At 44.9% G+C, this 26,780-nt stretch overlaps 1 protein-coding gene across 2 annotated transcripts in view; it reads right to left on the minus strand.

Annotated features, from left to right (window-relative positions):
* Positions 1-24,603, minus strand: part of STON2 (stonin 2) — a 147,941-nt gene extending 123,338 nt beyond the window's left edge. For both annotated transcript variants that reach the window (XM_034642805.1, XM_034642804.1), the window contains exon 1: positions 24,478-24,603. The gene's annotated coding sequence lies outside the window, so the exon portion shown is untranslated. The remainder of the gene's footprint in view (positions 1-24,477) is intronic.
* Between the last annotated feature and the right edge of the window lie 2,177 nt (positions 24,604-26,780).

The raw sequence follows: 26,780 nt of genomic DNA on the forward strand, positions 1-26,780 counted from the left end.
TATGATAAAGACCTATATCAGATTCAGGACCTGGAAGACTGCTTCTCTTCCCTCTTCTAAAGTCTTTTCCTTTAGGAGAGAACAGAGTTCATTTTAACAGAATCTGAACACTGAAGAAAACACACACACACACACACACACACACACACACACACACACACACATACACTTTAATTAACAGAGGTTTTGATGCTCCCAAAAGGAAAAGGTGAGTGGCTTTGGCTGTATGCTTCTACTATCTTTTCACCATTTTTTCTTTCATTTAAATATATTATTCTTTAAAAACTAAAAAAAAAAAAAAAGAAGGCTGATCACTCTTCTTCCACTGGAAATTGGTGAATGAATAAAATGAACACCCTAGCCCCGAGTCAACCATACATAAGAACTCCAAAAGGAATATATATCATATTTCAACCAACATCAGTATATATCCATGATTCTCTGTGAACTAACCCCACACTATTTCTCTTTCAATCACATACACCATAATTCCCCATCCCTAGATGTCTCTTTTTGTTCCCTCTAAAGTCACATTTGTGTGTATATACACATACACATATATACAAATACATACACATATAAATATATACATGCATACATATATGTATATCCAATGTTATAATTACAAATATTTTATTATTTAATTTTTCTTCAAAATAAACAATCCCGATAGCTATGTTATGAAAGAAATCTAGGGCTCCCCATTCAGAATCAAGGATCTAAGTCACGCTTGGCCTAAAACACAGGCTGTATCTGATCTTCGGTGCATTCCTGAGGCAGTGACCCTGAAGGACGCTCCCAGGTGCCTGAACAGTGTGTTACATTCAGAATGTAATGACTAACCCTGGCAGGCGGTCACCCTTTAAGATTTGCGGAACATGGTCTAGTACCTCAAACTCTTAGGAGGGCCCGGCCTACTCCATCTAGGTAAACTCAGTTTAGTTTCATATCTGGAATAGGAATATTAATATTTTGCCTGTATGAAAGTAAGAAGTTGGTGCAGATAATTTCTTTCCATCTGTATTTTAGAGCCATAAGTCTATCACTTTGGATGTTCCATCATAAGACTCCCAGTTGCCTAGGCATCTATAGGAATCTTGCAGTCCAATGGTGGCCATATTTCCTAAGCATAACCTTAAGACTTTCCAAGAAGCTAAACAAAATAGATTGTAAAATGCATCTCATTTTAGAGATCATAAAATATTTTTAAACATGTATATTTATATATATGTGTACACACAGACACACACACACACTTCTTAAAATCAAAGAAGTACTCTTATTTTTATACCAAATACCAAAAATTACAATTAGTATATATTTCCAGGATGCAAAGAACTTGAGGGATTATGTCAATTCATTCTTACAAAAACCCTCAGATAAGTAAAGCAGATATTTCTCTCAATTTATAGATACATGAACTGACTCAGGGAGGTTGCTTGACTAACCTAAGGTCACACAGTGAACCATGACAGAGTTGGGACAGGATTACAAGTCTCCTGACTTTAACTTCTGTACTCTTTCACTACACCACATTCTGCCTTTCAGGAAATAGGTATAACAGAAATGTTAGCTGGATCCCCAACATCCATTTCCTCTCCTCATCCAGCACCAGGGGGTGGGTCGGTACTGGTTAAGCCAATCACAAAAAAGTTCTATTCCTGCTTTCCCACCTCCCTTGCATCTAGGGGTAGCCACCTGACCAAGTTCTGGTCAATGAGACATAGAGAGAGATATGATGAGAACTAAAGCTCTGAGAGTGGTTTTTGTCTTTGTTTTGTCTTGCTTTGCATTGCATGTCTCCATGAAGTAGATAGATAACACTCCTGCAGCCCCGATCCTTCTCCCTTTCTCTTTTTCCCTATCTCGAATATGGCTGTGATGGCTGGAGCTATGATAACCACACTGCAACCACAAATGAAAGGACAAGAGAATCACAGTCACTGAGCCACTAATCCAGTATCAATTATCTTTCATCTCTACATTTATTATGCGAAAAAAAATGTTTTTCTTTAAACTACTGTAATCAGGTTTTCTGATACATGCAGATGGAGGCAATTCTAGATTAACTGTGGGGAATTTTAAGATGAGCCCCATGATCTCCACATCCTGGTGCAATTCCCAAGATTATGTCATATTACATGGTTAAAAGGGACTTTGCAGATGCACTTGAGGTTGCTAAACAGCTGACCTTAAGATGGGGTGACTAAAAGCAGAGAGTTATCTCTCACTGGAAGTAAAAAAAGTAGTCAGAGAAATTCAAAGTGTAAGAGGAAGGTTCTCCATTGCTGAGACAGAGACGACCACAGGGCAGCTACAATCCTAAAACCGCAAGGATTGGAATCCTGCCAACAACAAGCATAAGCTTGGAGAAGACTCTGAGTTCCAAGTGAGCACGCAGTGGGCCAACCCCTAATTTCAACTTTGTGATACTGTGGATAGAGAACCCACCCATCCCATACCAGCTTCATAATTTAAAAATGGGAGGAGAATTTATTCTAGAGCTCAAAATCTTGAGGAACAAGCCTTTTTAAAATAACCCCCTAGTATGGATAAGGGACTGAACTTCAACTGACATCAACTATTATCCCTAGTAGGGAATAAATAAAAAATAATACAAAATAGTAAAAGAACACAAAATAATACATGTAGCATTTTGGAACACACTACATAGGATTTCTCTCTCCATAAAGTTTAATGTCTTTTTCTTCCTTGGTTACTTAGACCACTGCAAAATTAGCTTGCCTTTCCAGAGACACGGGGCAAGGATGGAAGGGTGATCATTTTTAATAAAAAAAATTAAAGAACAATTTTGGGTGCCTTTCCTTTGAACATCAGGAGGCTAATGAACATTCAACCAGTTTACCGGTGCAGCAATGATGATATGATACCAATGACTTCCTCACAACAAGGGATGTTAACATTTTGGAATGTATTAATGGCTGGATGAAAGGAGAGTGAGCAAAAGGAAAGGCAAGAAGTAGAACAGATGTGGAATCTCCCCTCAAACTTTTTCTTAAACAGGATATTTATTAATTCATCCACCAAATTGTTAGCAAACACCTGCTAGATGTTCAGGATACAAAAAGTAAATAAAATAAATATGAAATAGATAAGCCTTCAGGGGGCTTATATCCAAGAGGGAAAAACAAGGATGAAACAAGTTAGCTATAAACAAGTAAACTACAGTAACAAGGGATCTTAGTTATTAGGGTGATAGGAGAAGATCTCTTTGAAGAGATGACATGTAATTACTACTTCAAGGATGAGAAGAAGCCAACCATGACTGGACAGGAAGTAGAAAGTATTCAAGGTAGAGGGAACCAAAGGCAGAGTCTAAGACAGAAACAAACAAACAAGAAAAGCCTTGAACTGGGAGCAGAGTGAGCAAGGAGCCTAAGATAAGGTTATAAAGACAGTTCGTCTTTAGGAATATAAGATCTTGCAAGCCAAACTCAGATGTTCAGATTTTATGCAAAGCCCAATGAGAAGTCAATGAAGGATTTAAAGAACAACAAAATTTAATTCGCCTTTTCAGAAGTGGAGTGGAGAACAGATGGGAAGAGGAAAGAGTGGAAGTGGACAGAACAATTAGGAAGCTGCCATACAGTTGAGATGAAAGATGATGGCAGCCTGAAGGGGTGCCTGGGTGGCACAGTCAGTTGGCATCCAACTCTTGGTTTTGGCTTAGGTCATGATCTTCTGGTCATGAGATCGAGCCCCATGTCTCAGGCTCCACACTCAGTGGGGAGTCTGCTTGGGATTCTCTCTCTCCCTCTGCCCCTCCCCCAACTCTCACAAACACACACTCTCTCTCTAAAATAAATAAATCTTTTTTAAAAAAGAAAGAAAGAAAGAAAGATAGGTAGGCAGGTAGGTAGGTAATGGCAGCCTGAAAAAATTCCAGTGCTTATCCCCGGAGTTATGGATAAACAAAATGTGTGATCTACATACGACGGAATATTATTCAGGCTTCGAAAGGACGGAAATGCTGCTACAATGAGGATGAACCTTGAGGACATATGCTAAGTGAAATAAGCTTGTCACAAAAGGAAAAATACCATATGATTCCACTTATATGAGGGCCCTAGAGTAGTCACATTTACAGAAACAGAGAGTAAAATGGTGGCTGCTAGGGGCTGAAGTGGGTGGGGATGGGGAGAGTGGGGAGGTAGTGCTTCATGGGTATGGAATTTCAGTTCTGACAGATGAAAAGAGTTATGGAAATAGATGGTAGGGATGGTTGCCCAACAACATGAATGTACTTAATGCCACTGAATTTAAAAAACACTTAAAAATGGTTAAGATGGTAAATTTTATATGTATTAGAACACAATTTTTAAAAATTTTTCTTAAAAAATGACCATGTAAGTTGAAACTATGCAAAGCAATTTTCATAATCAAAGGGAAAAATGATTGTTTTGTGATCTTTAAAACTTTTTGTCAAAGCATTCAGAACTCTCTTACTACTGATTATAAATGTATAGGGTGCTAAAGATATCATAAAACTAACGTGACTTAGTACACTGTAATTGAAAACAAAAGTAGTTTCATTTATAAAAAAAAAAAAATTATAGTGGCCAGAATTAGGATGAGGGCAATGAAGATGGACAGAATGAAGCATATCTGAGATAGATGTTGGCAGTCGGGTCTCCAAGTTTCTGATGGGTGCCATATGTAGGGAGAGCAAGGGTGGAACAGTAACTCCTGGATTCTGGTTGAGGACTAGGTTGGATGGTACTGCTATTGACTGGGTTAAGGGAAGGAGTCAGAATTTAGGGGTAAAATAAATATTTCCTTTTAAATATGATGCTTTGGGGATGCTTATTAGACACCCGAGAGAGGTCAACTGCATCCTTGAACATGCAAATCTGGAGCTCAGGGCTACAGACAGAAATTGGAAAGTCATCATTACACAGAATGAATCAGGTCATCCAGAAACTGTAGCCAAAGAGAAGGGTGGCTGATGTCATATGCTTGGGCAGTATAGAGACACACCATGAAGCTCTACTCAGATCCCTGGACTATGTGATTCCAACTGGACGGAAAAGAGGAGAGAGCCCAAGTTAGGGAGCGCTGCCATGCTCTGCTCTTCAATACACGGACATGGGGGAAGCAGAGGTCCTGGACCAGCCAGGCCACTCTACACCTGGCCACATGGAAACAGATAAAGAGTTTGGAATGGAGCGTTCTCCATGAGAGAGGCTTTGAATCCCAGGGTTGGAGGGGGGAAAAAAGAAAATGCTGCTAAAGAACTCAGTAAATCCAGGAGCAAATACCCTCAGTGCTAACTCTGTCCGCAGGAGAGGAGTAGGTACCAGGCATGTTATAACAAAGGCAGGAATTTCCTGAAACCACAGGCAATTTTACAATTCTGAATAATTATTAAGTGAGACAATGTGGGTGAGAGTAGTCAGTAGGTTGCAGCATTATTCCGAAAGTAAGGTCTGCACATGGTTGTCAATCAAGCAACAGAATGGGGAAAGGGTGAGGGCCCCCAAAACAAAGTCAGGTGCTTTGGCAACCGCCCTGGGGCCACTGATCATTCTTCTGCACGGCCAGTTGGGGAGGGACAGGCACAGGGCAGGGCAGCAGCTGGAGTGGCTCTCCCTTTATTAACGAGGATGCCCACAGACCTATCTCCTACCTCCCCCACCCTGTTCGCAAGCACTCTTCCTGTGCAAGCCCACTTTTGTCATCCCACAGATAAGACACATCATCTCCTTTGTTCCTCCAACCGACCTTCCTTCCGAGGTAGGTATTAGTAATATCAACACTTTAGAGAGGACAAAAGCTAAGAACAAAGAGATTAAGTAACTGGCTTAAGGTCACAGTGCTAGTAAATGGTAGTCACAGTGCTAGTAAATGGTGCTAGTAAATGGATTCCAACCAAAATCATTCTAAATTCTCAGACTGTTCTCTAACAATCATTGGCTCACTCATTCACTCAACCAACAAGAATTGAGAGCCTACGATGTGCCAGCCCCTGACTCTGTACTAGTTTTAGAGATAGAGAAATAGACATTACAGAAGCCGGAAAGGCCAACTAGCCAACAGCCTCATACTTACAAAGGACTTTAATATTATTATTTTTTTAAGTGGAGCTCAATACGGGCTTGAGATCAAGACCTGAGCTGAAATCAAGAGTTGGATGCTTAACCAAATAAGCCACCCAGGCACCCCAAGGACTCTAAGATTACTAAAAATGGAAGCACCCATTTAGTCACAGGAATATACTGAAATGATTGAAAGAGGTGCCTCCTACAACCTTCAGGGCATGTCCCATTACCAAACCACTCTGCCTAGAGAGTTCAATGAACATCATTTACAGCTCCTGTAGTTATCTTGTGTATAGCAAAACTAGATTTCATTGTGGGTTTCTGTTTATGAATATGCATTAAAGGCTTTAACTTAGTTAAAGGCAAATACACAAGAAAAGTCATACTTTCTGACCCTGTCTTGGAACTTCCTCAATCTTTAATATATTGGGAACCACAGAAAAAGGAAGGAACATAGGTCTCTCTCCACCATCTCTAAGAGGCCCTGAACTTGAATGAGAGTATGGGTTACTATGGAGTATGACCAAAGGTCACAGGGGTGGAGGAGCCTAGGGGGGCTTCCTGGAAGAGGCTATATCGAACGTGGGTCTTAGGAAGATGAATTGCACACTGATTCAGAGCATAAGCTCTGTTTGCAGTCAGGCAGGCCAAGCCCCTCACTGTTAATTATAATCATGAGAATATTTCAAACTCTCTAAACCTGAATTTTACCAAATAGTTTCAGAGAGTCCTGTGAGGATGAAAAAAGACATGAGACTTTCAGTACAGGGAATAAAAAGCATTCCATTGGGGTGCCTGGGTGGCCCAGTTTGTTGGGCATCCGACTTTTGATTTCAGCTCAGGTCATGATCTTGGAGTTGTGAGATCGAGCCCCCGAGTAGGGCTCCACACTCAGCAGGGAGTCTGTTGAAGATTCTCTCTCCCCCTCTGCCCCTCCCCCCACTAGCTCACACAGGTGCATGCACTCTCTCTAAAATAAATAAATCAACATTTAAAAAAATAAGCATCCCATTAATGTTATCTATTGCCATTATTATTTCTACTAAGGATGAGTGGGAGTTGGCCTGGCAGAGAGACAAGGCAAGAACTTGCTGATTTCATTCCTGTGGTCATGGCATTCAGGAAGTGAAAGTGGAAGGAAGGGGGAGACCTTAGAAATTTAGGGAAAAAAGGAAGTAGTGATGTGAGCTTCAGTCTGACACAGGAAATGGCCCGCCAGCTGGATGCGAGGCATTAGTTGGCCTGGAAATGCCTAACAAGAGAAGGTGCAGGATGCAGGGACATCACACAGGACAACTCTGGGACCCCATGTGCACGATCATCTACGTGGGCAGTGTCCATGGAGGGTACATGGCACAACCAATACAGCTGAAGACACCAACTTGCCTGGACAGGTGCTCCAAGGGTCCCCGAACAGCAGACACCACTGTTAGATAGTTGTCCCACTGCTGGTGTGGCCCAATCATCTTGGCTGTTTCAGTAAACAGGGCAGCAGTGGGACCAGCACTGTCACCAATCCCTTTGGGCCATATGGAAAGCAGATCTAAAAGAGTCCAGTTGTCACAGGAGAATCTGGGATTATCCCAATGTATTGGTCCAGTGGCAGCAACGTGGAGCCTTCATTTTAGAAATCCTTGCCAACACTCCCTATATCAACAATAACAAGAATCAGAGGAAAACCAAGGTCTAGGCCACAGATCTCAAGCTTGGTGGGAGGCTCTAAATGAAGTCAGCTCAGTGCAGATTTGCCTAGAAAAACACAGAGCTTTATTCTCTCAGGTAGAGGACAGAGAGAAAAACGATTTCCCGGTATTTCCCTCTTTCATAGAACATATAACTTTGCTCCTGAGCTGCACTGCCAACTCCCTTTAACTCTTTCCCCACCACTCCTCCCTACAGCAACCCCCCAACCCCCCCCACTCCCCCACCCCACTCCCCCGCCGAAGCCCTCATCAGCACTCCATCCGCTGGCATTCTAACACTCCTGCAGCCCAACTGTGGGAGGCGCCATTCACGTATGTACAAGGCCACGGGACCAGTGCCTCTTTATGGGAATGCTGCCTCCTGGAGCCGTGCACTCCAGCAGCCCCGCACACAACTTTCCACCACTCATCCACACTTCAGAAAAAGCAGGGAAACGTCGAATGCTCAGGAGAAAACCCAGACTGGGAAAGAAGATGGAAGTACATGCCTACAACCATAGGAATCCTTGAGCTTATTCTTCATTCAACAGAACAAAAGAAACTACAGTGAAAGGAAATACAATGACACCTGGGAGATCAGCGATGGCCCGGGAAATGTCCTAAGGAAAGGAGGAGCGTGGAGGTAACTGGGAGTGGAGGTGGGCAGTGAGTTTTAATTGAGGATATGCTGACACTCAAAGACTGTGAAACAAAAGGGTGGATCTAGAAAATGGAGATCTGGGGCCTAGAGAAAAATCAGGGGCAGAAAGTTAGATTTGAGTCACACACACAAACGCACACGCACACCCACAAGATGATACATGAAGCCGGGGGAAGAAACAGCTTATCAACAGAGGAAGAAAAAGACAGACCAAAGAAGATGGCTGAGTCCTGACGCGTGCCTACCTACGCGGAAACAGGCTGGTGAGAAGGAAAATGGGGACGCCCAAAATGACAGAGGCAGATGGTGAGAGAATTGAGAGGAAAACCAAAGGCCTCTGGGTCATGAAAGCAAGAGAACTCTCAAGAAGGCAGGTTTCTCTAGTGCCCAGTGCTGTGGACAGACATTACGGGGGTTTACATGGTGACCGCTGACCCTTAAGGACATTAACTGGAGTGTCAGCTCCTTGAGGGATGCTCTATGCCCTTTGTCACCATAGTCCTAAAGCTCAGGGCCGACCACACAGAAGGAAAGCAACAACCATTTGTGGAACAGAGTAAAGCAGCGAGACGCGAAGCCCCATTGTAAAAAGTTAATAATACACTGTGATTACGGTTTAAAGTTTAATGACTCTTAATACAACTTTGTACAGGAAGGCAAAAAAGTCATCAGCGCACACACTGTTAAACCCCATGACAAGCTTCTATGGAGGAAGCACTTTTCTTTTCACCTGGCATGAACTGAACCTCACCTCAGAGAAGGAAAAAGAGGTCATTTCCTGGGATCTCCCCGGCCACAAATTCTCCGAATGACCACAGCAAAGTTGTAAACCCTTTCCGCTTTTGTTTCCACAAATTTAATAACCTGGGATTAATATGAACTGATTTGTAACCTCAAAAATACTTGAAAGATGGGAAATAGATTTAACTCGTCTCCAACCGTACGTGACTCTCACACGTCCAACAAAATTAAATACCCAGCAGGTAAACACTGCTTCCGCGGAATGGGTAAGCATGCCTTCCCACCTGTTTTAGCGAGATTCAAACTGGCCTGACATTTACCAAAAAAGCACCTCTTAGAAACCCAACAAAACCTTTAAGGGCTAAAAAATATCACATTATATTTGTTTCTTATACAGAGATTAACTCTCTATCACTCTCAAGTTGTAATTTAAAGGTAGAATAATAATAACTCCAACAAATAGCTTCTGCTTGCTTATTACTCTGTGCGGCCCTGCGGTGCTGAGGGCCTATGTGCATTTTCTCATCTGATCTTTGCAACTGCCCCATCGGAGTGCTATTGTTAACGCCTACTTCCAGACAAGGAAACTGAAGTTCAGATCAGCCAACTTTCTCAAAGCCACACAAGCAGTAAGTAGTGAAGCTTGGCTTTAAACCCAGAATATATCACACATCCTCACAGGATCAATTTTCTCAACTGTATAATGTTCTGCTGCATCACTGACATCCAAAGATATATGTTTGATTTTTTTTTAATTAGAGAGATTTTTAAAAATAGGAAATCATGAAACAGATGGCCAGCCTACACAGGGACCAGATCCACAAGTTCCAAATGATGGATGTTTTACTACTAATGGACCCATCTGCCCAGTTCCCCTAAAGGAGGGCCGCCAATGCTGCATGGGAAGAGAGGGCTGAAGGCTCAGACCCTCAGCTAAGCCCAGTCTGATCCATGCACTAGAGACCACATGACCTAGAGCGCTCCTCCCTCTTCTTCTATCTTCACTGGCGCCTATTTCTCTAGGGAAATAATGGTAGGTTTGAATGTGTCTTAGGCTGGGTTCCTTAGACATCAGAGCCTGAGACCAAGCTTCTAGGCCAGTACTTTATGGCAATCCCAGGGAAGCTAGAGTTAGAAAAAGAAACGAGACAGCGAAACCAAATATAAATATAAATATAAACGGAGCAGGACCAATCATGACTTCACAAGAAACAAGAAACAAAACTTCGCACTTGGTCATACTGGACACCCCCAGACAGGCCAGTAGAGACTGCAGACTCCCAAAAGCAGGACCAATCATGACTTCACAAGAAACAAGAAACAAAACTTCGCACTTGGTCATACTGGACACCCCCAGAGAGGCCAGTAGAGACTGCAGACTCCCAAAAGTTTCCATCAAACGGAGCAGTGCTCTGAGAGGGAAAGTATCTGCCAGCTCCTGCCTGTTTCTCGTTCCCCACTGGGCCAAAGTTCATTCCATGGTGACCCAACTTCCCCCATACTTTTGGGGTGTACTGTCTGGCTCCTTCAGCAGCAGATGGGAAAGCCAGATCCCATACCCTACAGAGTGATGCTTTGTCTGAGTCCAAAAGTGGTGGGAGTAAGCCCAACATGGCCTTGGATGGTAGAATGGTATAGTCCAGCAGAGCTGGTTACCAAGGAAATCCAGAGGCAAGTGGGGCTAAGAGGATTTCAGGTGGTGCCTAAGAATTAGCCAACAGAGGAAGGTTAAACTTTGCTAGGAGCCAGTACCAGTATGCAATCCCACATACACAGAAAATGGAAGAGATAACCTAATCTTCTTGGACTCTGGGTTATTTGTGCTCATTGAGCTTCTGTGGGTTCTTAGAATTCTGGACTGCTACAGGACATCAGCCATTCATACATTCTTCGTTCATTCAGTAAGATTTCTGCAGCATCTCCTATTGCTAGGCATGTTCTAGTGAAATTCTAGAGACAGAGGACTAAGACTTAGACCTTGCCTTGGAGAGGGAGACAGGCAAATAAGCAGATAATCACAAAACAGTGTGATCAGCGTACCCCAGGAGAACCCAACAGTGCCATGAGCACACAGAGGAGTGGCACCTCGCCCAGTCTCGCGGTCAGTGAAGAATAACTGCAGGAAGGTGATGCCTGGGCAGGGCCTTGAAAGATGAACAGAAATTAGTTGGGGGCAGGGAAAAAGGAGATTCCAAGCTGGCAGTATGGCATCTACAACAACAAAAGAGGACAATGCAACATGGTTAATTAGAGGCTGCCATTTTACTTAGCCATATTTAAACAGTTGCATTACCATGTCAAACCAGTCTGGCACCAAAAATATGTGCAACAGACATTCACGTCTCTTACTTTCATCCCCAGACCTCCCTGCTAGCCCTATTCTTTTTTTTTTTTAACATTTTATTTATTTATTTGACAGAGAGAGAGACAGCCAGCGAGAGAGGGAACACAAGCAGGAGGAGTGGGAGAGGAAGAAGCTGGCTCCCAGCGGAGAAGCCCGATGTGGAGCTCGATCCCAGAACGTCAGCATCACACCCTGAGCCAAAGGCAGACACTTAATGACTGAGCCACCCAGGTGCCCCGCCCCATTCTTGAAGTCACTCATCACTGATCCCAAGACGGGGTAGGATCTGGAGATAAGGGTAAGACACTGCATGAAGAAAGATGAGTCTAAGAAATTGGTTTTAAGTTCAGGGATGGCCTGAGATTCAGGAGCACCGTTAGAAATGGGGCAGGAAGCAAGGATGGGGTGATGCAGAGCTAGAGTGTTTTGTACATGACTTAGAACCTTGAAGGGTAATAGTTTTTAATAAGTTCCCCCACTTAAAACAGCTATAATAAAATATAATATGTTCATACAGAGTCTAGGAGATGAATGAAAGCATGTCGTGTTTTCTGAACTACAAGCTGCCTCGTTTGACTGAAGAAATGACCCAGGAGAATAGTAAGACAAGAGGCTGGAAAGATGAGGAATGGGGTCAGACAGCCATGCCAAGAAGGTTGGGTTTTGTCATAAGGGCAATGGAAATCAATTAAACAATTTTAAATGAGGAAATGATGTGATTCAATTGTATTTTAGAAAGATCATTCTGGAAGCAATGAGGAAGACAGACTGGAGGGTAGGAAGACCAGGTCGTAATCACAGTGATCAGGCATTCAAGATGAGGGATAAAAAGGAAAGATGCTTTTTATGAGCCATTTAAATGAAAGATCATCAAGACGTGGGGATAAAGTCTATCTGAAGCTCATTTGGGTTGAGGGAGTAGTGACGTAGTAGTGGATGGAAAAGATCTTTAGTGGGGCGCCTGGATGGCTCAATCAGTTAAACATCTGCCTTCAGCTCAGGTCATGATTCCAGAGTCCCTGGATCGAGTCCTGCATCGGGCTCCCTGCTGAGCAGACAGCCTGCTTCTCCCGCTGCCCTTCGCCCCGCTTGTGCTCTCTCTCTCTCGCTGTCTCTCATATAAGTAAATATAATCTTAAAAGAAAAAGATCTTTGGAAAACTGGATACATCTCTGGCCATTCACCATCCTTCAGAAGGACTTCTTGGGGACGAATGACTGAGGGGTGACAGGGGAATGAGGAGTTCAGTTTTAAACCCAGTGAGTTTGATGGGCCTGCAGGACAACCACATTGAGATGTCTTAGGGCCTGTTAAATAGATCAAGAACTCATCAGAAGAAAAGTTAAGTTTTAATAACACGGATTGAAAGGTCAGTAGTAGCCACGGGTTTGGAGGGGGTCACCTAGAGAGAATGTACAATGGGATGAGAAACAAGAAGCCAGGGTGGGAAGGTCAACATTCATGTGCAGGGCACAGAAAAACAGCCACTGGGGAGGGCACTGTCCATGCGTACTCTTGTCGTCATCATGAAGGTTTGCACCAGTGAGAACTTCCATTGCAACACCAACCTGGTTCGCTGAGAACCCAGAGGAAGATCAGGTAAAAGAGATAGTAGTGGTCACTTCAATAAGGGAACTCTTCAGGTGACAGAGTTAGGGCAGCTCTATGTGAGCTCAAGGACAACGGAAAAAAGAGAGGGGAAGCATTAGAGAGAACTGCAGGGAGTGTGCACTTCTGGACTTCCAGCTCTCCGTCACTTGAGGAAGTGAAACCTTCCTCACCTTTCTGCAGCATGGGCTTCTGTGGGTGCGCCTACGCTGTTTCCACACGGACACCAAAGCTTCCACTACACACATTAGAAACGGTGCTCTAGTTAGGGTCAAGGCCAAGACGTGCAACTCAAACTTGAACATCTCCCCCTAGAACTGGTTCTTAACTTTTTAAAAAAAAGTATGGATCTCTGGATCTGTTCGGCATATCATTTAAGCCAGAGACCCTCATCTCCAAGTAAATACACATACATGCAACATATTTACAATTTCGGGTGCTTCCCAGACACCTTTGCCCAAGTTCCCTCCATGAATCCCCTAGGGGTCTCTGGACTCCCTGTGGAAAGCTCCACCCTAGAACAATTTATCTAGCTCGTGTCACTTTCAGACTGTTCAAAACAAAACCAAATCATTCCAGAAGAGCACAGCAGAAGGAAGCCAGGCACTGTGGCTTCCACTGACCCTGAACTGATAATTCCTTATTTCCGTTTTCAGCAATGCAGAGGATATCTCCTTCCCTTTTCTAAGACTCCCTCCCCTCCCTGTTCCCCCAACAAAACAGGACACAGGCATATAAACCAAAACAACCCAGCCCAACGCTAAAACTCAGGCCTCTCGGGGAGCAGCTACAGCAGGGCCCCAGGCCGACTGTGACATGATCCCCATGCAGCGGGCCCCTTACAAACAAGAAACATCCCTAGTTCATGTCTGCTGACGGAGGCAGGGGGACAAGGGTGTCTCCAACTGCTGGGGACAGTGGCCAGGAATGTGGCCACCCTGGGTGGGCTTGGCACAGTGCAAGAGTCAAGTAACTGTCTGTCGACTGAGGGCTGGCTCTGCTTTCCTAGCACAGGTCTTGGGTTTTGATGGGTGACACATACTGTCGACACCCTGTACTTTTTTGAAGATTGTAAATTTAGAGAGCAGATAAGTTAGGAAGTGTTACAACTTCGAGGACAAAATAATCCTCATTATAAAAATGCAACCAACTTGGCACCTATAAATGGTAACAACTCACCCACCTCCAAGCTCCTGATGAATTTCCCTTTTTGCATCTATTTTTCTACTGTATATATGTTGTTATATATATGCTCTCACTAAAGACGACTTGACTTGGGAAACAAAAAAGTATAACCACTGCTGAACTTCTGAAATGATGTGATTTATAAAAATTCCCTTTGCATGTACCTTTTCAGCTTCCCAGGGACTCATCATTGTTTAAGGGTGAGGCGTTCCTTTTGGGGGGCGGGTGCTGTCACCACAGACAAATGGGACAGGATCCTTTGGCCTTGTGACTCTCTGGGCTCTCACCTCATGGCCAAGAATCATTTATTCTATTGTTATTCCTCAATTGATGGAAATTTCCCACCATTTACGCCTATTCTCTTTACTTCCTCAACCTGAAAGACCAGAAAGAAAAATTTAATCACTGGAAGCTCTTTCCTATTATTTTTTTTCTGCTTCAGTCCTCACACCACCCACCTCCATCTGGAGAAGTTTTCTCAAAAATTCTAGCAGGGATTTAGAAACCAACCACACCGTTACATGTATTTGGTCCTGCCACCACTAAAAGTTGTATTTCTTCTGGTGGATGTCTCACTGACGGTAACTCTTGCAAAACAGAAAAACCACAAGTTCAAAGCATATAAACCATAAATGCAAACACAGCAGACATGATAATTAGAGAATCCAGAGGAAGACTTCAGAATTTGATTCTTCTTGCCTCTGAATTCTTATTTAGCTCTGAGAGGGAGACTTTTTAAAAAGCAGACCCAGAATCGTATTATTTGCTGAGTGAAATCAAGGATCTCAGATGCATTTTCCAACCAAGTGTAAAACTGGAGTTTAAAACAGTAAGGGAGGGTCAGTTAGTTTATTAGAGAAAAGTGAGAGCCTTCTTACCTGGCTCACAGTGGCAAAGAGCACACATGAGGTTAATGTATACAATACTGAAAAGCTGTCATTGCCAGGATATCCTTTTTTTTTTTTTCTGTGTTTCAGTTTTCAGCTCTCTGAATGCACGTGTGCCTGTGATTCACGTACCAACTGCCACATCCACGGGCCAGACTTGATTTCTGGATGCAGTGTTTCAATTACAGAGAAAGCATACACAGCTGACATGTGTGCAGAATTTATTGCAGTATCTTCTTGACCTATCTTTTACTTTTAATAAGAACAACAACAACAACAACAACAACAAAAATAGCAGTATGGGTTAAATTGAAATGTGGTTTTCAGTTCAGGGGAAATGCAAAGGGCTTTAAAAATGTGTGAGCTGTCACCACTCCTCACTTCCAACACGCCAGCACGAACAGTGAGAATTCTACAGTGATAAAGCAATTAACAGCTCCATAGCATTGATACAGCTGCAATCACTGAGCCCTCAAACCTCTGAGGTGGGCATTTTTACTACGAGTTCCCATCTCTAGATAAGGAAACTGAGACTCAGAAGATAAGTCGCTTGCCCAAGGGCACCAGGGTAGGAAGAGGTCAAGTTGTATCTGACCCTAGTCTATTGACTCTGAAGTCCAAGCATGACAGCGTTCAAGCCATAAACTCTCCAAAGGAAAATGCCAGCGTCACAGTTCATTTCACACTAGCGAACAAAGAAAAGAACAAACTGGAAAAGGAGAGCTGGCTTGACTTTTCCACTGGAGCTGGAATGCCTCCAGGGTTCAGCCCCATGCCCCCATCTCTTCTTAGGTCTGGTTCAATCCCTTCGAGGCTTTAGCTCCCATTTACAGCCAGAGACCCCCACACAGATGTTTCCAGTCCCGACTTCTCTCCTGACTCTGATGCCCACTGAGCGCCTTCACTTCCATGTTTAATAGGCCTCTCGAAGGTCACATATCCATAACTGAACAGCTACTTTCCCTCCAAAGCTGCTCTACCAGAAGCCTTCCCCATCCAACATGATGGCAGCTCTATCTTTGCCGTGGCCCTGGACAAAAACATCAAGTCATCCTGGACCTCCCTCTTCCTCCTACACGGTTTCTCTCGTGTTCATTTTACAAAAAGACAGTGTACAAACAGATGTCTCCCATGCTTCTTTAAAACGGCAAGCTCCTCTCGTACACGTAATAAGACATCGTTTGCGTACAACCCGTCACGAGCATCTCTCCTAAAGCAGTTAGGTGAACTTCACCCATCATAGCACCGTCTGCCAATGGACAGTGATGTTCACCTACCTCTTCTTAGAGGCTACTTGATAACACACTATATAACACCTCCTTCCTATCTCCCAGACATTGATCTCCAAGTGCTTTACAAATAATGAATTCATCTAATCCTCCTAAGAACTCTATAAAGTAAGCACCATTATTATCTCCTTTCCATAGATAAGGAGACAAGACACAGGGAAGTTAAACAGCTTGCCCAGGACCACAGAGTTCAAACCTGGACAGTCTGGCTCTGGAGTCTGAGCCTGTAACACCACGCTCCATCCAGGAAACATAGTTTTCCCCCTGGCAGTGCAGAAATGAACCTATTCTTTTATTTTGCTTTCTTAGGGCTGGGGCCCACCTCTGCCAAGTTCCTGGCCAGGACTGACTGCACATTCTCTGTCCCCTTCACTGAAAAGTGGTAACCAAATGACAAGGGACCAAAGCCCTGGTCCCCCGGGCACTGTACTGTGACCCGCCAGGTCACCCAGCTGAGTAGTCTATGTGACACAAATGACTCTGCCTCCTTGGAACTGCCACCCCAAGGCCTGCTCAGGGATCAGGAACTGAACACCGACCAAGAGCAGAGCACGAGGGCTCCAGGGCCCGTGACTGTGGCGGATGGCGCAGGTGCGGGGGCTGCTGTGGACGAGACTGGGCCAATTAGGCTGCTGGTGAGTGGGATGTGCTGAATTTACTCAGATGGACCCTCCCAACACACACCCCCTTTTAGATGTGGCTTTAATACCAAAAATATTAAGGAGAAAGAAATAGGTAGAAGACACGCAAGTGTGCTTCAAGGGCCCTGCAGACAATGTGAACTGACAGCAAACACAAGGACAGTTTTCCCTCAGCAGGATCTCTGTGGGTGTGCCCAGCGTCAATGGTGGCCCCTGTTAACTCTTTAGAGCACTTTTCCTTTTGTTTCCAGATACAACAGTGGCTAAGGGCACAGCTTCTAGAACTAAGAGGTTGCGGTGGGATCAAAGCCCTATCTCCAGGACAACCTCTGACAGATTACTTAGCACCCCTACTACTAATTCCCGACCTCACAGAGTTGAGGCGGTAATAAATTGAGATAATGTGGAGTAAAATGCTAGCAGAAGACCTGGAACAGTAAAACTCGATGAATGGTGGCTACTGAGAGCGATTTTGATAATTTCACTAATAAAAGTTGTTCATACCCTTCAACTGTTTAGAGTCTTAAGTGCAGGGAAATGTAGGGACAAGGAGAAATGTAGAAAAAAACTAATACTTTATGTTTGGTAAGGATGGGAAAATACACCAATAAAACTGTATTTCTGACAGCTCTGGTTCACACATTTAAATAACTTACAAATGAAAAAGCTCACCGTCCATGGATCTGCCTACCTTTATCCACTCAACTACAGTATTACAATCTTTCTCCTTTAAAAACTCAAGTCAAGAAAGACAAATATATTCAGTTTCTAAAGCAAACAGAGGAATAAAATCTGTTTTCATTTAAAGCATCTCACTTCTTTTTTTTTTTTTTAAGCAATTAGCTAACTTCAAAGGGCAACCAATGGAGTGATTTTATCAAGCTGGCAAGGGTCTGGTGTCTCACTTCAAAGTTCAGGCAGATTGAAAGCCACTGATAGTCCTGCTATACTGGCTGGCATTTGGCACAAAAAGTGCTGAGAATGCCAGTCCGCTCAGATGGTGTGTGTGCACAGACCCACAGCACGAAAATGGTACCTCTTTCAGTGACAGCCAGGGTTCAGCCTGAAAGAGAAGGGTGTAATTATCCCACCCCCAAATTAAAATTAACGAGGGTCTTTTGGGGTTCCAGCCAAGAACCTCCATGTGATATAAGAGTAGATGGAGAAAGTCCTAATTAGATAGAAGGGGCCCCAAGTGCTTAGTGCCCCCATCCCCATGAATATCTGTCAGGCAACTTAAGCAGGACACCACCAAATGCTCGGGGAGGTGGGACCAGTGAACACAGAAGTGCTGGGGGATTCCTGCATGACTTGAAACAAGCTGCTTGGCTGTCTCAGGTCATTTTGCAAGCAAAGTGAGACCAACCGCCCGCCAGTCTGACCGAGTTTATGATAGGATTAGATTTTATTTATAAAGAGGTTTGACATCCTTAGCTCCATAGCGCTTTCCTATTAATAAAATGAACATGTTAAGAGCTCAAATTAGAGTCAAGAGTTACTCATCTGCTCACAAATCACCAAATGGCTTCATTTTTCAGGATGTGATACGAGCCATCAGAATATTAGAATTAGACGATCACGTGACAGTCAAGAAAGGAAGACTTTAAGAAGTGGTCTACCTCACACTTCCCCATCCTCTCCCAATTGACTCCTGTGCCCCAGACACAGAAGTCTAGCCACAGACCTGGAACAAGTTTGTGCAGACCCTCAGAGCCACAGTTCAGTGAGGCCCATTTCCTAAAACCCACTGTGCCCACCTAAACCCTATGTCTACCTCCAACCCAGCATGACTGCTCCTCCGTGAACCTTCCCAGCCCAGCATAACCTCAGAAAGATTCCCTGTATTTGAAGTCACAGCATATGGTGCCCCCTTTGATTGTACTATGGCCTGTTATCTGACTACTATTAATTTCATATAAATATTACACACTTTCTCCCTCAGATTAGAGGCTGTGTCAAAAGAATAAGCATCACACTCCTCTGAATTCCTCACATCTTCCCCAGAGCCTTGTACCCAGAAGATGCCCAGTGCCATTCCCATGAAGCAGCCTTCCAAAGATTTTACTGGGCCATTAGCAATCTGCAAAGTAGTTCACACTCATTATGAGGACATTGCACCAAGAACACTAACCTTCCCTTACCTGTTAGTAAAGCCACCTCAGAGCACAAGTCGGGGTTAGTTTGAGGCCAGCTGGGATGGTGGAGGTAGACACAATGAACAAAAAACTCAAGGGACTTTGAGTTTTCAATCCTGCTCTTCTATTATCTGTGTATAGATTTTTGGCCAACTCTTTCTCATTAATCGCATTTCAGAAAACCAGCGATAGCACAAGAAACCCACCTCTTGAAATGGCTAGAGACGTGAAAAATATATATATAACACACTTAACATTTATTCAACATAAACACATAGATAGGATACTATTTATGATGTAGTGGTTTAATGTGCATTTTTCTTAAATAGCAAATTGCCAGATAAAGGCTATCCCACGGGGAAAAGTTAACACTTTCTAATGAATACGTTCAGTATTTTAGATCCCTCCTGGCTAGTTTAAGTGTCCCTTCCCTCACTGACTCACTCAGGTCTGGGGTTTTGTCTGCTACATCTTTTGCAACTTTAGACCAAGCTTTCTGGAGACTTGAGATTGAGGGAGCAACAGGGTGTCAGGGTAGAACTGACCAAGAGAAGGCCAAGTCTGCAGGAGGAAGGGAAACCGTTGGCGTTCCAAAATTACCTGAAGAGGGAAACAGATCAGATCAGACAAGCAGAGATGGCCTCAGGCCTCCTGGCTAGAGGTCCTGGTTCCCAACTTTCTCATCCACCTCTGGAGATATGTAGAATCCTCAGGAATTCTGCTGTTTCAGAAAGCACACCTGGTAGGCATGGTTTGTCAAATCGCAATTAGGGAAAGGGTCTCTTCAAATATTACTTACTTCATTTTATAGTCTGGGCCCTCCAAGACCTATCTTATTTTACACAAACTTCATACACATTTAACATCTAGTGCAGTCTCTCCACTCCCCAATGGGCCACTTTACTCTCACATCACCTTGATTTTTTTTTTTTTAAGATTTTATTTATTTATTCAACAGAGATAGAGACAGCCAGCGAGAGAGGGAACACAAGCAGGGGGAGAGGGAGAGGAAGAAGCAGGCTCATAGCAGAGGAGCCTGACGTGGGGCTCGATCCCACAACGCCGGGATCACGCCCTGAGCCGAAGGCAGACGCTTAACCGCTGTGCCACCCAGGCGCCCCTTCACATCACCTTGATTGTAACGTGCTGGCCAGCACTCAGGATGTGACTCTGAAAGTATGTCATGCATTCACATGGTGTGGGCAGGCATATCACTGATTATCAGGAACCTGGCAGAGTTAACACTTTTTCCACATCCAGAATTGAGAAAAATAGAGCAAAAAGAAAACAAAGCCTCACTGCGTTTTATTTCTTGTGTCATGTTGTACATGCCAACATATTTTCTCCTTCACGTCCATTCTTGGAATGCTTTCTCATTACAGGAGCGGTGAGTCACTGTTAAAGGAATTGTTGCGACCTGCTCCACCCATTAGTATAAGCTAAACTATGGACATCTTGAGTTCTCAGGGGGTTATTTATCTTGGGAGGGTTAATCACACTTTGCATGATCATATGGTACAGATGTTTATTCATGAAGATGACCTCAAGTGAAGCAAGAAACTTCTTGGTCTGACTATTTAAAAATTCAGCCAAAAGTCCACCCAGTGGGCAAACCCCAGTTCCAGAAGAAATTAAAGCTGAGATGACCAGAAGTGTGATGGATCAGGACTGATGTATGCTGACAGACTTGAGTGAGAGGTCTGGAGCCAGACAAAAGGGTGTGTGCTCACTGATGGGGGGAGCGGGGAGTACTCAGGGCAGAATTACAAAGGGAGGGGATAAAGTAGCACTTATATGCTTCTTCTGTGAATCCAAGCTTCTTTCATTTCCTCAGGGTGAGAATTACATCTGCAATGTAATATAAACCTAGAGACACAGTCACTCTCACAGACCCCACTGCCCTTGCCAGCCTTTGGCAAATCTGCCAAATGGAGAATGCTGGGCCGTTCCAGACTCTTCCTCCTTCCATTAGGCCCTTCTGTTCAGGCCTTTCCCTCAACCACATCTTAATTTCTCCCTTTAGCTCCGTGGTTTTCAAAGTGTGGATTTTGGACTGGCAGCATCAGCATCACCTGAGCACTTGTCAGAAATGCTAACTCCCAGGTGCCACCCCAGACCTACTGAGTAAGGAACTCTAGGAGTGGGACCCACAGATTTGTGTTTTCTCAAGGGCTCTGGATGATTCTGAGGCACACTAAAGGTTGACAACCGCTGCTTTAGATGACATTATAAAGTAATGACTTTAAGATGAGTGAGGGAGATCTGAGGCTGCAGAATTCGTTCGGGCCCTCACCATCTCTCACTTTTAACCTCACCCTTTTCGGTCTTCTCCCCACATTGACACTAGAGACATGTGCTTGCCCTGAAAAATCTGACCATGTCAAACCCCAGCTTAAAAACCCTTCACTGGCTGCTCCTTGCCCATAAGATAAAGTCCCAAACCCCTGGCACACGACCCAGGGCCCTTCATCATCTGCCTTGCCCCCCCACCCCGGCCCCGTTTCCCTCTGCACTTTCCCTCCTACTCAACCATACCTCACTGTCTGTGGGAGGTTTATACTTCCCTATCCCACTGACATGGGGTGTGGCTATGTGACTTTCCTTGGCCAACAGCATAAGAGTTGAAGTGATGTCTGCTACTTCTGAGCAGATATTAAGTGTCATATTTTTGTTTTATCATGTTCCCTTTTTCCCCATTCCCATAAATGAGATCAGTATTGTCCCAGAAAGAGGCTGTTTCTTAAGCCTCTGGGGGTCTCAGAATGAAAACAGAAAAGGAGCAAAACCACAACTGACCTGCACTGGACATGGCACATAAGTGAGAAATAAGCCTTGTAAACCATTGAGATGTGGGGGCTATTTGTTATTTTGCCTAAGCTGACCATTACAGCACATTTGATACCCCAAATCCCCTGTCTGTAATGTCTTTCTCCTCCGCTCTAGCTTTCCTTCCAATCCCACCTCAATTCAATCTGCGTAAGACACCTGCTCATCATTCTACACTCAGCTCAGGTGTTCTCCCCTCAATCAAGTCTTTTTTCGTTCCTAAGTATAACTGATTGACTCTCACCTGTAGGATCCCCTTTGGATGCTACAGACCTGTAACTATGTCCTTGGAACTTCGCTGGCGACTTTCCATTCATTAGCACCATCCTTAGAACAACTCCTCTTAAAAAAAAAAAAAAAAAATTGAGCCCTCATTTTACAGAGTGGGAAACTATGGCTCAGAAAAGCAAAGCAACTCGTCCAGGCTTCCCAGCCATCAGCCACAGAAACAGTTTTTCACCGAGTGTGGGTCTGGCTCTGAGCTCAGCAATCTTTCCCATGCCCCACATACCTCCCTCCCTCCTCCATCAGCTAGCTTTCAGATCCCCCCATTCTGGTGGAGAGAGTAAAAGTCTCCTTATCAATAACTTAAAAGGTTGTGGAATTAATTTGACACTTGAAAGACTTGCATCTGGAAGTGGGCTTCTTACCCCCTGAGAAGATAATCACTTTCTCTAAGTGGATAGATTTATTCGCAGGCTCCTGGCAAAAGCACTGGGGCACTTGGAGAACTGAAGCATTTTGTCTGTACCTTTCCCAGGTAGTGTGGTGTGCTAAGACAGGCAGAGTCCCAATGACATTGCCCTAAGGAACCTTAGGAAAGGTCCTTTTGGGTTTGTCACAAGGTAGCATGTTAAGGAGAAGAAGGTTCAGAATTCCAATTAAGTCAGCTACATCTTGATGTTTTCAGTAAATGAACAAGGAAAAGAAAACAAGGATAGAAAAGTGACACAGTGGCAAAGAACTGAACCAGACCACCCAGGTCAGACACCGGAATAACTGCCTAAAGTGGGAACTGCAATTTTAGGTTGCTATGAGCTGCTGGCATTTTGTCCTGCGGTTGGGCTTTTTATTTGTTTTTCTCCTCCTTCCCCTCTCTTTAAATTTGTCTAAGGGAGGACTGTTAAGTATAAGAAACTTCAAGTCCTGTCCCATCAGCCATACCAATCAAAGGTGAGCATTCAACAAAGTACCAAGATAGTCTTCTCACATGACATTTATAACAATTTTTTCAAGGTTTACAAAGCTTTTCTCTGTTACTAATTGGAATCCATTTACCTCCTTCACCATTCCAAAGTTTTTTTTTTAATCCCTCAAAGGATGCATTACCTTTAAATTATACCATCAGTAACATTAATAATAGCGTTTTTCCCCTTTGAGTTTAGAAAGCTGTTCAGAGCTCCAAATCGTCACTGGGCCAGTTAGCACACATCTGATTTACACTTTAAAAGACCATCCACTCCTTATAACAAATAAGATCCAGCACTGACTGGGTACTTAGCGTTGCGCTCGGTGATTCCGGCGTTGGTTTATTTAACCCTCGAAACGACGCTATCGAGCAGGTGCAATCATTTCTCGCCACCTTACAGATGAGGAGAGTGAGGCACATAGAGCATAAAGGACCTGCCTGAGAAAGGGTGTCCCTCCCTTTCAGAGGCCAGTAGCTGCACGACAGTTAATGATTCACCCACAGCCCTCAGGGAGCTCCTTTCAATAGGGGCAACACATGCACTTATACATTCTCTCTCTCTGTCTCTGTCTCTATCTCGCCCATCTTCAACTCTTCTTCACCCAGCAAAAGGCGGGTGTCCAGCAAATTGCTTGGCAACGCGCGGAGGAAACTCCATCCAAAGCCTGGATCCTGCCGGGTCCAAGCTGCCTCTGGGCGCTGTCCAGCGGGCACTGCGCCTGAGAGGCCAGGCAGGGGTCCTGTCTCCGGACACCCCGAAGGTGGGGCAGAACGCCAAGGCCGGGATTTCACGCGGGGGGTGGGGGGTAGGCCCCGGGGGAAGGCGCCGTCCCCAGGGACACCTGTTGTCGCCTCCCAACTCGGGCCAATAAAGATGTCTCAGGCAACCACATCTCAGGGACTCACACCCGTTGGCAATAGTGTCCGCGTAGGGGTGAGGGGGTCTCAGGCGTCTTCTCCGACCCCCCCCCACCTCGCCCGCCTTAGGGGGGGCTCACCTCACCCCCTCACATCCCTGGACGCCGGCGGCTGGTGGAAATGTCGCGCCTCCCCGGGACTCCGATCAAGGCGCGCGCGGGGGTTTGGGGGCGCGCCGGGCGAGGGGCAGCACCCGCGGCGCTAGGACCTCGCGGGCGGCCCGCCCCCGCCCCCACCCCTCGTCCGCTTCACCTGCGGAGCCCCACCGGCGGGGCACGCTCGCCCTCCACCGCCGGGCGCGGGCGCTGTTACCTGCGACACCTCCTGCAGGGTCCCAAGTGTCGGCCGGAGCGCCGCCGCGGCAGAGCCAGCTGGGCTGGCCAGGGGATCCGCCCGGCCCGGCTGCTCCCGCTGCCCTTCCTCGCGGCCGCAGCGCCGCCGCCTGCTCCCGACTCCCTAGGCTCGCTCTGCGCCCGCCGGCTCCGGGCGCCGCTCCCGCCGCTCCTGATTGGCCGCAGCGCGCGCCCGAGCCGCACCCTGATTGGGCGGCCGGGAGCCGAGGCGGTGGGACGGGCGGGGCGCCGCCTGGACTCGCTCCGGGTGCCCCCGGCGCTGCTGCCTTGCGTCCCAGCTGCGCCTCCCCGCCGAGATCCAGACGCGAAACCGGGATCTCGCCGAGTGAGGCGGGTTGTGGAGGCACTGGATGGAGCGAAAAGTAGCACGAGTAGCAGGGGGGTGGCGGGGAGTGGGGATCGCCCTGGAGTGTCTCCCACACACCATACCAAGGCAGGGTGGTAGGAATGCTTGCTTCTCCGGCCTCAGTCCTACATGGGGTTTTGACTTTGTGTTCATTTTTATACTTTTTACTTTAAAAAAAGGCGTAGGACGCAGGACAGTGTCTTGTAAACAGTGAGCGCAAAATTGTGTTTGTGGACTTAGGCTGGACTTGACGCACAGTCTATCTCTATGTGGTCCAACCAGGGTTCGCAAAAGGGAAGCAACTTGTGCGAGGTACTAATCGCGTTAACAAATTAGTAAGAGCGAGAAAGATGGTGAGATCTTCATTTACAGGGATCTTAATAGCTAGCTAGGGAGATAAGGCTGAATAATAATGGTAATAGTAATAATAATAATAATAACCCTAAGTTTTCTATGGCACATATTGTTTGCCGGGCACTTTTCTAAGTGCTTTGCTTATATTAATACAGAAACAGAAAACAGCTGACCTAAGGATGTCCACATGTCCTGTGAAACGTGTGGCCAAATGACATCAGTCTGGAGTGTGAGAGATTTTTATCTGGAAGACACACCAGCAGTCATTCCACACTGCAGTTAAGAGGCACAAGTTAAAATGGAGAGAGAGCAGAGGGAATTAAAATTGTCTCTATCTTCCATTTTTTTCTCCCATAGTTCTTTAGCCCTCCCAACATTTTGTCTCACCTGAACTGGGCCTTTCTAAAGAATAAGAACAACCACTATAAATTCAGGGTGCTGCCAGAACTTTGTTTACCCTCATAAAAGGAGCCTCCCGGTAACAGTGAGTAGAAATAAGTAGACCGTTTATATTTTAGCACCTTTGACTTGGGTTGCATTAATACCTTGAATATGTAACCATTTTCCTACAAGTATTTCCTCCAGTTCTATTCTCCTATGTTGACAGAACTCTAGAGGGAGAAATTTGGGTTGGTAGAGAAAGAACAGAGTGAAAACCAGCTTGACCTACTCTGAACAGCTTGATTTTCATGCTAAAGTAAGCTTTAAGTCATTTACTTGGAGGAGCCCAAGACCCTAGGAAGAAATTAGCTCAGTTTTCCCAGTTTACATTAATGGATGAGTGATCAGTTCACTCTATATTGAAAAGATGGACTGGGCTAGATGGAGCCTCCCCGGATAGAAACACCAGAACAAAACAGACTGTGTGGGGAAGGTTCTTATACCAGTATCCCTCTCCAAGTTTAGAAGCTCGTGGAGACATAAGCCCATCATTCCAGTTTCTCACTTTTCATAGCTGTGGCTTTTGCCAAAGCAGGAATTCCATTTGGATTGGTCACACTATCACTCCAAAGAAGAAAGGCTATTTTAGGTGGAGAACTAGGTTGACCCCAGATAATTTCTTAAATCGATAGCCCTGGTTGCATCACACTAAACTCAGCCTTCTGAAGGATGAGAAGTGAAAGAAGAATTCCACTATGTGCACTCCGGAATCTTCTTGCAGGCAGGAACTGTTTGTGAATCTGTCCCCTATCTCATCTTGCAAAATACTTTGCTCAGTTGTGCCTCCTGCATCACATTTCTTCTCTGGCAACTCTTATTTAGCCCTCAAGACTCAACTAAAATATCCTGCCTCGGTGAGGCTTTCACTAACTCTCCCAGGCAAAGCTAGTGATCCCCTTGCCTCTGTTATAGTCTCATTACAGTACAAAGCAACAATATTCTGGTGATCCATTTACGTGGCCATCCCTCCAACTCATTGTTACCAATGCCTGGCCTAGTACATGGAACTCAGTAGTAAGTACTCAATAAACTTGAACTGATTGACTAAAATTCCTTACAGGTAATAGAGTGGAATTAAGGAGACTGGGGCTACACCCCTATGCCATTCAACAGGGCATCCT

The sequence above is a fragment of the Ailuropoda melanoleuca genome, chromosome 14 (assembly GCF_002007445.2).
Source record: "Ailuropoda melanoleuca isolate Jingjing chromosome 14, ASM200744v2, whole genome shotgun sequence".
Classification (NCBI taxonomy): domain Eukaryota; kingdom Metazoa; phylum Chordata; class Mammalia; order Carnivora; family Ursidae; genus Ailuropoda; species Ailuropoda melanoleuca.